Source organism: Mus caroli, unplaced genomic scaffold (genome assembly GCF_978045245.1).
Source record: "Mus caroli unplaced genomic scaffold, Mus_caroli_1 scaffold_7, whole genome shotgun sequence".
Classification (NCBI taxonomy): Eukaryota; Metazoa; Chordata; class Mammalia; order Rodentia; family Muridae; genus Mus; species Mus caroli.
Window position 1 is genome coordinate 18065853 of NW_028227262.1, and position 13810 is coordinate 18079662.

Genomic DNA, 13810 nt, shown 5'->3' on the forward strand with positions numbered 1-13810 from the left:
CTATCATATCATCTGCAAAAAGTGATATTTTGACTTCATCTTTTCCAATTTGTATCCCTTTGATCTCCTTTTGTTGTCGAATTGCTCTGTCTAGGACTTCAAGTACAATGTTGAATAGGTATGGAGAAAGTGGACAGCCTTGTCTAGTCCCTGATTTTAGAGGGATTGCTTCAAGCTTCTCACCATTTACTTTGATGTTGGCTACTGGTTTGCTGTAGATTGCTTTTATCATGTTTAGGTATGGGCCTTGAATTCCTGATCTTTCCAAGACTTTTATCATGAATGGGTGTTGGATCTTGTCAAATGCTTTTTCTGCATCTAACGAGATGACCATGTGGTTTTTGTCTTTGAGTTTGTTTATATACTGGATTACGTTGATGGATTTCCGTATATTGAACCATCCCTGCATCCCTGGGATGAAACCTACTTGGTCAGGATGGATGATTATTTTGATGTGTTCTTGGATTCAGTTAGCAAGAACTTTATTGAGGATTTTTGCATCAATATTCATAAGGGATATTGGTCTGAAGTTTTCTATCTTTGTTGGGTCTTTTTGTGGTTTAGGTATCAGAGTAATTGTGGCTTCATAGAATGAGTTGGGTAGAGTACCTTCTGTTTCTATTTTGTGGAATAGTTTGTGAAGAACTGGGATTAGATCTTCTTTGAAGGTCTGATAGAACTCTGAACTAAACCCATCTGGTCCTGGGCTTTTTTTAGTTGGGAGACTATTAATGACTGCTTCTATTTCTTTGGGGATATAGGGCTGTTTAGATCATTAACCTGATCTTGATTCAACTTTGGTACCTGGTATCTGTCTAGGAACTTCTCCATTTCATCCAGGTTCTCCAGTTTTGTTGAGTATAGCCTTTGGTAGAAGGATCTGATGGTGTTTTGGATGTCTTCAGAATCTGTTGTTATGTCTCCTTTTTCATTTCTGATTTTGTTAATTAGGATGCTTTCCCTGTGCCCTCTAATGAGTCTGGCTAAGGGTTTATCTATCTTGTTGATTTTCTCAAAGAACCAGCTCCTTGATTGGTTGATTCTTTGAATAGTTTTTCTTGTTTCCACTTGGTTGATTTCGCCCCTGAGTTTGATTATTTCCTGCCGTCTACTCCTCTTGGGTGAATTTGCTTCCTTTTGTTCTAGTGCTTTTAGGTATGTTGTCAAGCTGCTAATGTGTGCTCTCTCTAGTTTCCTTTTGGAGGCACTCAGAGCTATGAGTTTTCCTCTTAGAAATGCTTTCATTGCGTCCCATAAGTTTGGGTATGTTGTGGCTTCATTTTCATTGAACTCTAAAAAGTCCTTAATTTCTTTCTTTATTCCTTCCTTGACCAAGGTATCATTGAGAAGAGTGTTGTTCAATTTCCACGTGAAAGTTGGCTTTCTATTATTTATTTTGTTATTGAAGATCAGCCTTAGTCCATGGTGATCTGATAGGATGCATGGGACAATTTCAATATTTTTGTATCTGTTGAGGCCTGTTTTGTGACCAATTATGTGGTCAATTTTGGAGAAGGTACCATGAGGTGCTGAGAAGAAGGTATATCCTTTTGTTTTAGGATAGAATGTTCTGTAGATATCTGCCAGATCCATTTGATTCATAATTTCTCTTAGTTTCTCTGTGTCCCTGTTTAGTTTCTGTTTCCATGATCTGTCCATTGGTGAAAGAGGTGTGTTGAAGTCTCCCACTATTATTGTATGAGGTGCAATGTGTGCTTTGAGATTTACTAAAGTTTCTTTAATGAATGTGGCTGCCTTTGTATTTGGAGCATAGATATTCAGGATTGATAGTTCCTCTTGGAGGATTTTACCTTTGATGAGTATGAAGTGTCCCTCCCTGTCTTTTTTAATGACTTTGGGTTGGAAGTCAATCTTATCAGATATTAGAATGGCTACTCCAGCTTGTTTCTTCATACCATTTGCTTGGAAAATTGTTTTCCAGCCTTTCATTCTGAGGTAGTGTCTATCTTTTTCTCTGAGATGAGTTTCCTGTAAGCAGCAAAATGTTGGGTCTTGTTTGTGTAGCCAGTTTGTTAGTCTATGTCTTTTTATCGGGGAGTTGAGTCCATTGATATTAAGAGATATTAAGGAAAAGTAATTGTTGTTTCCTGTTATTTTTGTTGTTAAAGTTGGCATTCTGTTCTTGTGGCTGTCTTCTTTTAGGTTTGTTGAGGGATTACCTTCTTGTTGTTTCTAGGGCGTGGTTCCTGTCCTTGTATTGGTTTTTTTCTGTTATTATCCTTTGAAGGGCTGGATTCGTGGAGAGATAATGTGTGAATTTGGTTTTGTCGTGGAATACTTTGGTTTCTCCATCTATGTTAATTGAGAGTTTGGCTGGGTATAGTAGCCTGGGCTGGAATTTGTGTTCTTTTAGTGTCTGTATAACATCCGTCCAGGATCTTCTGGCTTTCATAGTCTCTGGTGAAAAATCTGGTGTAATTCTGATAGGCTTGCCTTTATATGTTACTTGGCCTTTTTCTCTAACTGCTTTTAGTATTCTATCTTTATTTAGAGCATTTGTTGTTCTGATTATTATGTGTCGGGAGGTATTTCTTTTCTGGTCCAGTCTATTTGGAGTTCTGTAGGCTTCTTGTATGTTCATGGGCATCTCTTTCTTTAGATTTGGGAAGTTTTCTTCTATAATTTTGTTGAAGATGTTTGCTGGTCCTTTGAGTTGAAAATCTTCATTCTCATCCACTCCTATTATCCGTAGGTTTGGTCTTCTCATTGTGTCCTGTATTTCTTGGATGTTTTGAGTTAGGATCTTTTTGCATTTTACATTTTCCTTGATTGTTGTGCCGATGTTCTCTATGGAATCTTCTGCACCTGAGAATTTCTCTTCCATCTCTTGTATTCTGTTGCTGATGCTCGTATCTATGGTTCCAGATTTCTTTCCTAGGGTTTCTATCTCCAGTGTTGCCTCATTTTGGGTTTTCTTTATTGTGTCTACTTCCCTTTTTAGGTCTAGTATGGTTTTGTTCATTTCCATCATCTGTTTGGATGTGTTTTCCTGTTTTTCTGTAAGGACTTCTACCTGTTTGATTATGTTATCCTGTTTTTCTTTAAGGATTTGTAACTCTTTAGCAGTGTTCTCCTGCAATTCTTTAAGGGATTTTTGTGCTTCCTCTTTACTGTCTTCTACCTGTTTACCAGTGTTCCTTTGTATTTCTTTAAGTGTGTTATTAAAGTCCTTCTTGAAGTCCTCTACCATCATCATGAGATATGCTTTTAGATCCGTGTCTAGCTTTTCCGGTGTGTTGGGGTGCCCTGGACTGGGCGAAGTGGGAGTGCTGGGTTCTGATGATGGTGAGTGGTCTTGGTTTCTGTTAGTAAGATTATTACGTTTACCTTTCGCCATCTGGTAATCTCTGGGGTTAGTTGTTGTCGTTGTCACTGTTTAAAGATTGGAGCAGAAGCTGTGTTCCACTCACCAGCAGTCTCAAAATCCTGTGGCGGGGGTGCTTTTCTGACCGGAAGAGGCTTGTGGCCCTATGTAGGCCGGATTTCTGCCTCCCCAACCAAAGCAGTCTCAGGTCCCACGTGATTGGACTGGAGCAGAAGCTGTGTTCCACTCACCAGCAGTCTCAAAATCCTTTGGCGGGGGTCGTGGGTAGCTGGCGGGTGTCAGCCGACCCTGTGCTCTAGCTACCCCGGTGCTGATCCGGCCGGATGAGGCCTGTGGCCCTACTCAGGCCGGTTTCTGCTTCCCTAACTAATGCAGTCTCAGGTCCCGTGCGCAATTGGATTGGAGCAGAAGCTGTGTTCCACTCACCAGAAGTCTTAAGATCCTGTGGAGGGTGTTGTGGGTAGCTGGCGAGTGTCAGCCGACCCTGTGCCCTAGCTACCCTGGTGCTTTTTCTTCATGGGACTTATGCAAATCTTTTCTAGTTTCGGTGAGGAGGGTGTGATTGGGCCTCATTATGCAATCTATGCTAGCCTCAAACTCTTGATCCTCTAGGCCTCAGTTTCCCAAGTTCAAGGATTATGGGTGTATGCTCGCATGTGGTTTAGGTTAGGAATTCTGAAAGTGACTCAAGCTCATGACATCAAAACAGTTGAGAATGGGAGTCAGAACCTGATATATAACCATGGCTAAACTACTGCCCACCTTCTGATTTACAGGTATTTGGGGTTTCTTGTTTTCTAGAATGGCAAAAGATAATAGCAGTCACTCAAAACATCATCCCCCAAGGCAAAGTAATGTGGTGACTTATTCTTATGGTTTTGTTTTTATGAACTAATTTAATTGAACTGAAGTCTCCATGGTTGATATTTCTAATTTCTGTTTTTAATTTGTCACTCTTGAAACAAGCTTCAAATTAATTTTCTCGTTTTGTTTCCAGGTGTATGTGTGAAATCCATATGGGCTCATGTGGAGGATGGAGGGAGGATAAAGGAGAACTCACAGGAGTTGGTGCTTTCCTTCTACCACATGGCTCCTAGGGTTTGAACACAGACACCAGGCTTGGTAGCAAGTTCTCTTACCAACTGAGACATCTTGCCAGATCCCGACCCCCCCCCCCCAAAAAAAAATCAATGATTTTTATAATGAGTGCATGCATTTTGCATATATGTATACTTGCAGGCCAGAATTTGGTATTGGGTGTCCTTTATTGCTTTCTGCTATCCCCCAAATTTCCTCAATTTGCAGTTGTTTAATTGAAGTACCCTACATAGGGTGACAATGCTCCTCTCAGAAGGCATACATTATCAAACAAAAACTACCAGGTATAGAATACCTTCCTTCATGTCATTGGTAAAGAGTATATCAAAGAACACCACACACCCCAAATAATACAGGATATCACCATTGGTTTCAATTGTCTACCAGAACTTGATGGTATAATCAAATTGCAGAAGACATCACAAATTTTGGACTAGGGCATAAGTCAACATGGTCCTGTGTGAGGAATTGCAGGCTGGTCTCCAGTTGAGTTGAGGTCTGAACCCCGAAAATGGTGGTAATTCACCTACATGACACGGTAGGTATTCTCTCATGCTCCTGGAACTCTGGCTCCTGCCTAAGTTACCATCCCTACAACTCCCCAGAAAAGAAGCATGGCTAGAAGTCATGTAGGCAATGGCCCAAGCTTCTGACCTTCAGGCTAAACTCCTCCCCAGTTACCTAGCAACAGTAAAGACCATAAAAAGGGCAGTTCGGCCCCTGCTTGCTCTCTTACTTCTCACTCTCCTACTTGTCTCCCTTTTACTCCTCACTCTTACACTCTCTCCTCTCTGTCTTCTCCTCTCTCCCTTTTACTCTCTTTTTCTCTCTAACCTTCTCTCTCTCTCTCTCTCCTCCTTTCCTTTCTCTCTTCCCCCCTGCTTTTCTACAATAAAGCTCTAAAACCATAGAATGTCTCTGCTCATCAAGTCCCACTGCGCTTGGAGGATGGAATAAGCTTTCTCCTAATGAGCCGTTTTTTTAATCTCCTGATGGAAGGCCTTCCTGTGCTCCAGTCAAGATACGCTGCACTCACTCTCACCAGTGTTGGGAACCTCTTCCCTCATCCCTCTCTCCCATAACCCCAGTGGCTTTAACAAAGTAACTCCAGGAATCCCAGGTAGGGCTGCCCCTTGCCCCCCCCCCACCCCCCAAGAGTGGGTCAGAGGCTTAGATGACCAACTGGAGATGAGTGGAAGGTAGTTAGCAGCCCTCCCATGCCTGACTGACCAGAGTATAGGTGGAACTCTGGCGGGGTGTGGGTCTTCCCCTTCTCCTCTTCCCCAGGGCCCCCCTTATTAGTTCCTAACCTACCTAGTATGGCTAGCTTTCACAGTACTAGAAGGTGTTTTGTAAGCTTTTAGGAAGAAAATGTGTCAAGGGCTTTACCCCTGCCCCTTCAATGTGAATTCTACTAGCTATAGTCATGGTCATCCCAGTGGTACAACAGTAACTAGGTGCAATAGTACCTAGTAGTATTGGTACAATAGTAGGTAGTGGCATTTATGGGGATAACAAATAGCTTTCTGACTGGGTCTAAAACCTGCTTTACAGGAGGGAACTCAAGCCTGGTATTATAAACTAGCCCCCAAGCCCACAGCTAGTAAGACCATGTGCCCTATGGAAGAAAAGCTCCCTTCTAAATACTTATCTTTATATGTTAAGAATAGTGCAGCTCTTACTCATCATCAGAGTTTCTTATTCCAGCACTTACAAGTTGACAGAGAGGCAAAGTGTAGACAATTAGTGACTGTCAGATGCTGGAACCAAAATGGAGCTCAATATCTTCTCCTTTCAAAGTTCAGAGACTATCAAAGAAGAAAGAGGTGATGGTGGGGACTGTAGGAAGCAGAAGTCTAGGGAGAGAGTATGAAATAGTGCCTCCTGCCAGGACCATCACACTCATGAACTCACAGCAGCAGCTGTGGCTGCCTGTTCAACATCAAGCCAGTCTGTCAACATTCCATCAGGGATGGGGATAGGACTTACTCAGGAGGCCTCACCCTTAGCTGATAGCTATTAGCAGTTGATGGCTGCCAGGGGAGGGAGAGAGAGTCAGTTTTCTTCATGGGTGTGGCTCTTCTTAGGTTGGCCATGCTCCAATGAATGGCTCTACACACCCACGTGCAAACAAGCAGCTCTAGTCGGACTCATTGGGATATAAGGAAAAAGGAGGAGGAGCAGGAGGAGGAGAAAGACAAGATGAAGGAGAAGGAGGAAGAGGAAGAGAACAGAGTTGAGAGGAAGAGGTGGGGTGGCGGGGCACCTATATCAGAAGAGGGAGGGGGCATATGATCTAAATACATTGTGTACATGTATTAAATCCTCAAAAAAGTAAATTTAAATTTAAAAAAATGTGTTGGCAAGGTGGCTCAACTGGTTAAGTACCTGATGTGGAAGCTGGATAGGACAGCAATGTGGTGCAAGTCTATAACCTCAGAGTCAGGAGTGGAGGCAGATTTACCCTGGAGTCTGGCTAGATTTCTATTCCAAAATATAAAGTGGAGAATGATGAAGCAAGACATTTTATGACATTACTGGTGGACCTCCACATTTACTTGCAGGGGCAAAAAAAAGCATCTGTACACACACATACATACACACCCCAAAAACTAAAGGGCTGGACATGGCTCAATGTTAGAGTGATTACTTGTATCCACAAGTCCTGGGTTCACTCCTCAGTATCATACAAGAATCAGATAGAGAGAGGATGGAGTCTGATTGGTGACTTGTATCTTTAGTTTTAGCACTTGGGAAACTGAGGTCAACCATGGAGACAGAGTGAATTTTGGGCTAGCCTGAGCTACAGCATGAAACTTTCAAGAAAGAAAAGGAGGAGGATCAAGAGGAAGAACAGGAGGAGGAAGAGGTGGAAGACAGAAGGAAGAAAAAGAAAAAAAAATCCAATTAAACAGTTGTTTGTAAGGGCAATCACTAACAGACTGCTGCAGTAGTAGATAAATATGCTAAAGAGAATGGGGAAGAGAAACACTCATTAGAGATTTTTTTTTTTCTCTGCTAGGGTCTCAAGGAGACCAGGCTGGCTTTGAGCTCATCACCATCTCTCCAGTGGTGACTTTATGCAGTGCTGAGGATTGAACCTGGGTCCCCATGGTTGCTAGGTAAGTGCTCTCCCCACTGAGCCACACACTTAGCTCCAGACATTCATTAGAAATCCCTTTTCTTCTCTTTCTTGTCTTTTTGAGAGGCAGAGTCTCAAGTAGCCCAGGCTGGCCTTAAACTGACTGTATAATTTAGTATCACTGTGAACTTACCACCTGTTGGTCTCTAAGCCTAAATACAGAGTTTACACCACCAGGCCTGTCCTCAAAAGGAACGTGTTTAGTCTTTCCAACCCTCCTATATTATTTTTATTCTTTCTTAAATCAGAAATGGGAGTTAATAAGTATATTTTTATAGGCTTAATCACAGGGGTTAAGACAAAGAGAATTATTCAGAATAAAGTAGCAATCAAGACCAGAGACTTGAGTTTCTGAGAAGAATCCCAGAAGAAGATATGTACTATTAGTCTTCTGTAGGCGAGAGTGTGTTTCCCAGAATGATCACGTGTACCAAAAATTTAAGACACTACATCTTCAACCGAAGTTGATATTAGGTATACCATAAAGTTTTCATGAAATTTAATTCCCGAAGAAATAGGAATGTGAGGGTATGAATAAATTCATGAAGTAGTGAAGACAACTAAACAATAAGCAAAGCAGATGTAAGTAGCACCCCCCTCCCCCCCAAGGAAGGAAGGGAGGGAGGGAGAAATATTTATGAAAAGGCAGAAGAGAACTTTTTATGGAAAGTGATATATTTTATTCCTAGTTTCAGAGTGTTCCAAGATGCTCTAAGGGAAAATTGCATGCAGCTGTTTGCTTTCCCCTCCAGACGCTCTAATTGGAATGATCTGCCCTTCTTCAGTAGCCAGCAAGCCTTAGGATTCTGCAGATAGTTCAGTGTTTGCAGGTTCTCTGCAACTGCGGAAAAGGGTGCCCGCTTGAGAGGGAGACTCAGACTCTTTCCCCATATGCTTCGTGAAAGATGCCTTTACCTGCTCAGCATCTTTCCAGCTCTCCTATATTTATTTTTATTTTTTCTTAAAGCAGAATTCAGAGTTAAAAAATATTTTATAGGCTTAGTCACAAGGGTTAAGGCAAAGAGAAGAACTCAGAATGAAGTAACAACCCAGAGCATAGATGTGAATTTCTCAGAAGAGTCCCAGAAACTAATCCATATCCAACTGTAGGTACAGGATCCTTAAAGAAGAATTCCCTCTTTTATTCATTTTGTTTTGTTTTGTTTTGGTTTTGGTTTTTTTTTTTTTTTGGTTTGTTTTGTTTTGTTTTTCCCTTTTTTTCGAGACAGGGTTTCGCTGTGTAGCCCTGGCTGTCCTGGAATTCACTCTGTAGACCAGGCTGGCCTTGAACTCAGAAATCCGCCTGCCTCTGCCTCCCAAGTGCTGGGATTAAAAGCGTGCGCCACCACTGCCCAGCCCCTCTTTTATTATTGTGACTTACAAAATTTAAAGCAGGGTGTGGTGGCTCAGGCTGTCATTCCAACACTTTGGAGGCTGAGGCAGGAGGATGATTATGAGTCTAAATTTGAGGCTAGTCTGGCTACATAGTGAGCTCTATTCCAGTTTAGGGTATAGAATAAAATCCTGTCGCCCCCAAATATAACAAACTGTGGGATTTAGATGCACATTGTGGTGGTTTGAATAAGAATAGCCTCTACAGGCTTATATATTTAAATTCTTAGTCACCGCAGAGAGAAAGGGAAAGGATTAGGAAGTGTGGCCTTGTTTAAGAAACTGGGGGAGGACTTTGAAGTTTCAAAAGACATGCCAGACTATCTCTCTCTCTCTCTCTCTCTCTCTCTCTCTCTCTCTCTCTCTCTCTGCCTGTGGATCAGGATGCAGTTCTCAGATACTGCTCTAGTGCCTGCCTGCATGCTGATAATGGACTAAACCTCTGAAACTGTAAGCAAGTCACCAGTTAAATGTTTTGTTTTATAACAGTTGCCTTGGTCATAGTGTCTCTTCACAGCAATTGAATCCTGACTAAGGCACACATACATACACACACGTATATATAATATATATGTATTGTATATACATGTATGCTACATATTTAATGTACTTATGAATATATTTACATACATATACACATATATATGTATAATATATCATCCACATATGTATGATATATGTTATATATGTAATATATACATATTATATGTGTGTGTGTGTCTCACATTTGTGGCTCTAATTGCATTCCAATTGGGGCAGTGTTGATCTAAATTATAATCTCCCCAAATATCCTGGCTATCCTTTTAGGTCCTGTTTTTAGCACCTAATGGGACCAAACAGTAACTATTCTGAGAGCAATGTTATCATATGTGAATGGAATGGGATAATTAGGCTCCTACCTCCTTCCAACACTGCTAGGGATACTCTGCAATTTTTACTTTCTATTTATACCTTAAGATGCCAACCTGTGCTCGACAGTGATGGCACACACCTTTAATCCCAGCACTTGGAAGGCAGAGGCAGGCAGATTTCAGAGTTCAAGGCCAGCCTGGTCTACAGAGTGAGTTCCAGGACAGCCAGGGCTACACAGCGAAACCCTGTCTCGAAAAACCAAAAAAAAAGATGCCAACCTGCTTCCCTTCTTTGGGGTTTTATCATGTCAGGTTTACATGACTAGTTCCCTGTTTTAGTTACGTAAATGTGTTGTTGCTTCTTCTAAACTCACCATAGTCAATTAGGACCAATTTGTCTTTTCCCTGGGGTGATTTGCTGGATAGTCTCCTGTCAACTCTGCCTCATCCTGAGCCTCCTTGAAGCCAGAAACTATACTTCCCAGCATCTCTTTCTCTACTACCTACTTCCAGCTGGGAATCTGTCAGCTGGAAAGCAAAAGAGGAGGAAGCCAAGGTTCCCCAAAGCCAGTTACAGGAAGATACCTGGGCAAAGTACAGGTTTCAAGATCCTTCCAGAAGAACTTCTGGAGAAGCTGCCAACTCGGAGGTGCAGGTGTGGTGCTGGGAAGGTAATAAACTTCAAAACTCTTGCCTTTCAAGGACTTTCAGTGAGATTCTAAAATGGCCTTACCAAATTTGGTCTCAGAACATATATAAGTTACTTTTCTATTGCTATAATAAAACACTATGGCTTATACTTCCAGAGGTATAAGAGTCCCTCATGGCAGGGAATCATAGCATATGGTGGCAAGAATACCTGAGAGCTCAGATCTCAAATGGCAAAGCAGGTACAGAGAACACACTGGGAATGGCCAGGTCCTCTTAAACCTCAAAGCTCATCTTCAGTGACACGCTTTCTCTAACAAAGTCACACCTGAGGCTCTCCAAACAGGACCACCAACTGGGGACCAAGTACTCAAATACCAGAGCCTGGGGGTGGAGGGCAGTTTCACCACAGAATTATAATTGCAATAAAACTATTTATTCGTCTTTGTGGAGAGGGCACATGCTCGAGTGTTGAGGGAAGTCAGAGGATAGTCAGTGAGGGTTCATTCTCTCTGTGAACCATGTGTGCCTTAGGGACTGAACTTAAGTCACCATTGTGGTGGCAAACACCTTTACCCTCTGAGCCATCTTGCCAATCCTTTATTTACTTTTAAGGAAGCTCTCTAAATTGTTTTGGCTTTAGGTATCATCAAACTTGGATACCAGTGAAGGACTACCAACAGCTTCCTCCAAGAGACAGCATAGCCTCCAGAGGGACACCAAATGCTGAGAGATTGGAGAATGCTGCTCTGACTCTCTCCCTCTGCTTTTGCAACCCTCGTGGATGTTCTGCCCTTCTTCTTACTAGGAAAATAGTAGCATTTGTTCTCAGGATCGAGATAAGATAGCCAATGTTTTAAAATGACTTCTGTCTGCAACAGCCTTTGTATCCAATTTACCTATAATTCAAGGAATAACAATTACATATTTCTAAGAGAAATAATAAATGATAGGTATAATAACTCATCCTATAGTCTGCAAACTTGTGAGCATGAGACAGTAGGCCTGTCCTGAGTTCCAGGACAGCCTGTGCTACACTGGGAGACCATGTCTCAGAAAAGGACATTAAAGAGGATTGAAAAAAAGATAAGGGAAAGCACTTGAATGTCACACAAAGATCTCAGAGGGAGAAATCTAAAGTAACAACTGTTCTTCATAGTGCAGTGTTTTGTTTGGTGTAGAGGAGCTCTTCCTGGTTGTGTGAGAGCATGAGTGAATGAAGAGGTGGAGGACCCGGTGCCTATGTGCATCTGTACCCAAGGTAATTCCAAGTAAAGATTATTAAGATGACATAGGTTGTGTTCTTTTACCCTTTCTCTCTATCTAGCTCAGGATCAAGAACTCTCAGCTGCTTTTTTTTTTTTTTTTTTTTTTTTTTTTAAAGAATGAGTAGAGGGGTAACTATTATGGTACAAATTCTAGGAAGCCTCCTTAACAACATCTACAATTTCTTTAAGGTCCTCCAGAGATTAGGAGTTATTCGACAACAGTGGATATATATATATTTTTTTCCTCCAGGTGTGGCACATTTGCCATCCCTAAAGTCAAGAAGTGGATGGGGGAAGTTGAGGGAGGGGTTAACGTGGGTAATGATCATGATATACACATGTGTATTATATACGTTTGACCTTGTCAAGGAATAAGTAAAAGGTATTCTAAAAATAAAAGAGAAGTAGAGACAGGAGTTCAAGGTCGGCCTCAGTTACATAGCAAGTTCAAAGTCAGCTGGGGCTACAAGAGATCTTGTCTCAAAAACCAACCAACCAAACAAGCAAAACCATCTTGATGGGGCTGGAGAGAAGGGTCATCTATTAAGGGTACTTGCTTCACTTAGTTCCCAGAATCCATATGGTAACTCACCACCATTGTATCTCCAGTTATAGGGGATCCTGTGCCTTCTTCTGGTTTCCGTGGGCACCAGACACATATGTAGAGCATATGAAGGCAAACACTCATACACATAAAATAGAATACGTTTTTGAAGCCTTGATATTGGATCACTTTGATGAGTTCAACTGCCCTCATTTTTTTTTTTTTCTCCTTGTAACACAATTCTGACTGGTAAGCAGTAATGATCACCATTCTGTTAGGATAAGAAAAGCAATGGCCATCCCTAACCAGCATAAAGCACAACTTACAATTTAACTATAAGAACCATTAGCATGGGACTTTCCCAAGCAACACCTATATTTTACATTTAAGAGCAAATTCTTAATGTTATTCACATTTCATATTCATATTTTCATTTGATTTCAATATAGAACATGCAGTGATACTATTTAAAAACTGAGAACTTACAATTAAACTTTTTAAAAAATTTAAAGATTACTTATTTATTTTGGTCTATATTTTTTGGCAGGGGGTATGAGATTTAGTTATGTAGCCCAGGATGGCCTTGAATTTATGATCTTCCTTCTAATCTCCAAGTACTGGTATTTCAAGGCTATGATACCCCAACCCTGTTCAGAATTTACATTTATTTGCTTTTTAACATTTTCATTATTTGTAGGTCTGTGTGTGTGTGTCTGTAAGTATGGGTGACATGTTTGTCACAGCACAAGTATGGAAGTCAGAGGGCCGATTTCTGCAGTCCATTCTTCCCTGTACCTGGTGGGGTTTGGGAATAAATTCAGGTCATCAGGTGGGGCAACAGGCACTTTTACCTGCTAAGCCATCTCACCTGCCCAACATTTGTTTTTTTTAAAAATTGTATGTGTCATGGATACACTACATTGATAACAACTGCATTGATAAGTACATGGCTTTGGAATAATCTAGTCTGTGTTGTTTTCATTTTGCAAACATTTACTGTGTGCACATTGTAGGCTTGGGACTGAGCAAGCCAGTGGAAATGCCAAAACTTGAGTTGCACATGAGAACTACCATCTTGATGGCAGATGGTAACTTGATCAACAATTTCCAGGGGGTAGGGGGTGAAAGGAGGGTAAATATGTGGGGAAAGAGGGGATTTTAAAAGAACACTTTCATTGGACCAGACACTGAAAACATGTATAACAGTCTCTTGTCACAGCACCTTTGGGACACTATTTTGAGCTGCAGGGGCAAAATGGCCCTATATTCCAGATAGTCTTTGGTACAGGTCTCAGTTCTTTGGTCAAGTGTTAAGCTTCACTCTGTAAAGGGTAATGTGGACTCCTCTGCTGGGAGTGTTTAGAGGTGTCTTGTAGGTCTTGTAGGTCTCATCCTAGAGACCAGGAGGACTCTTGTTTTCTTTTCCTTACAAATGTTCTTAAGCTTGGCAGAGCAGCACACAGCTTTAATCTCATCTCAGCCCCAGTGGGAGAGGAGGGCAGAGATGTAGGAGGATCTTTC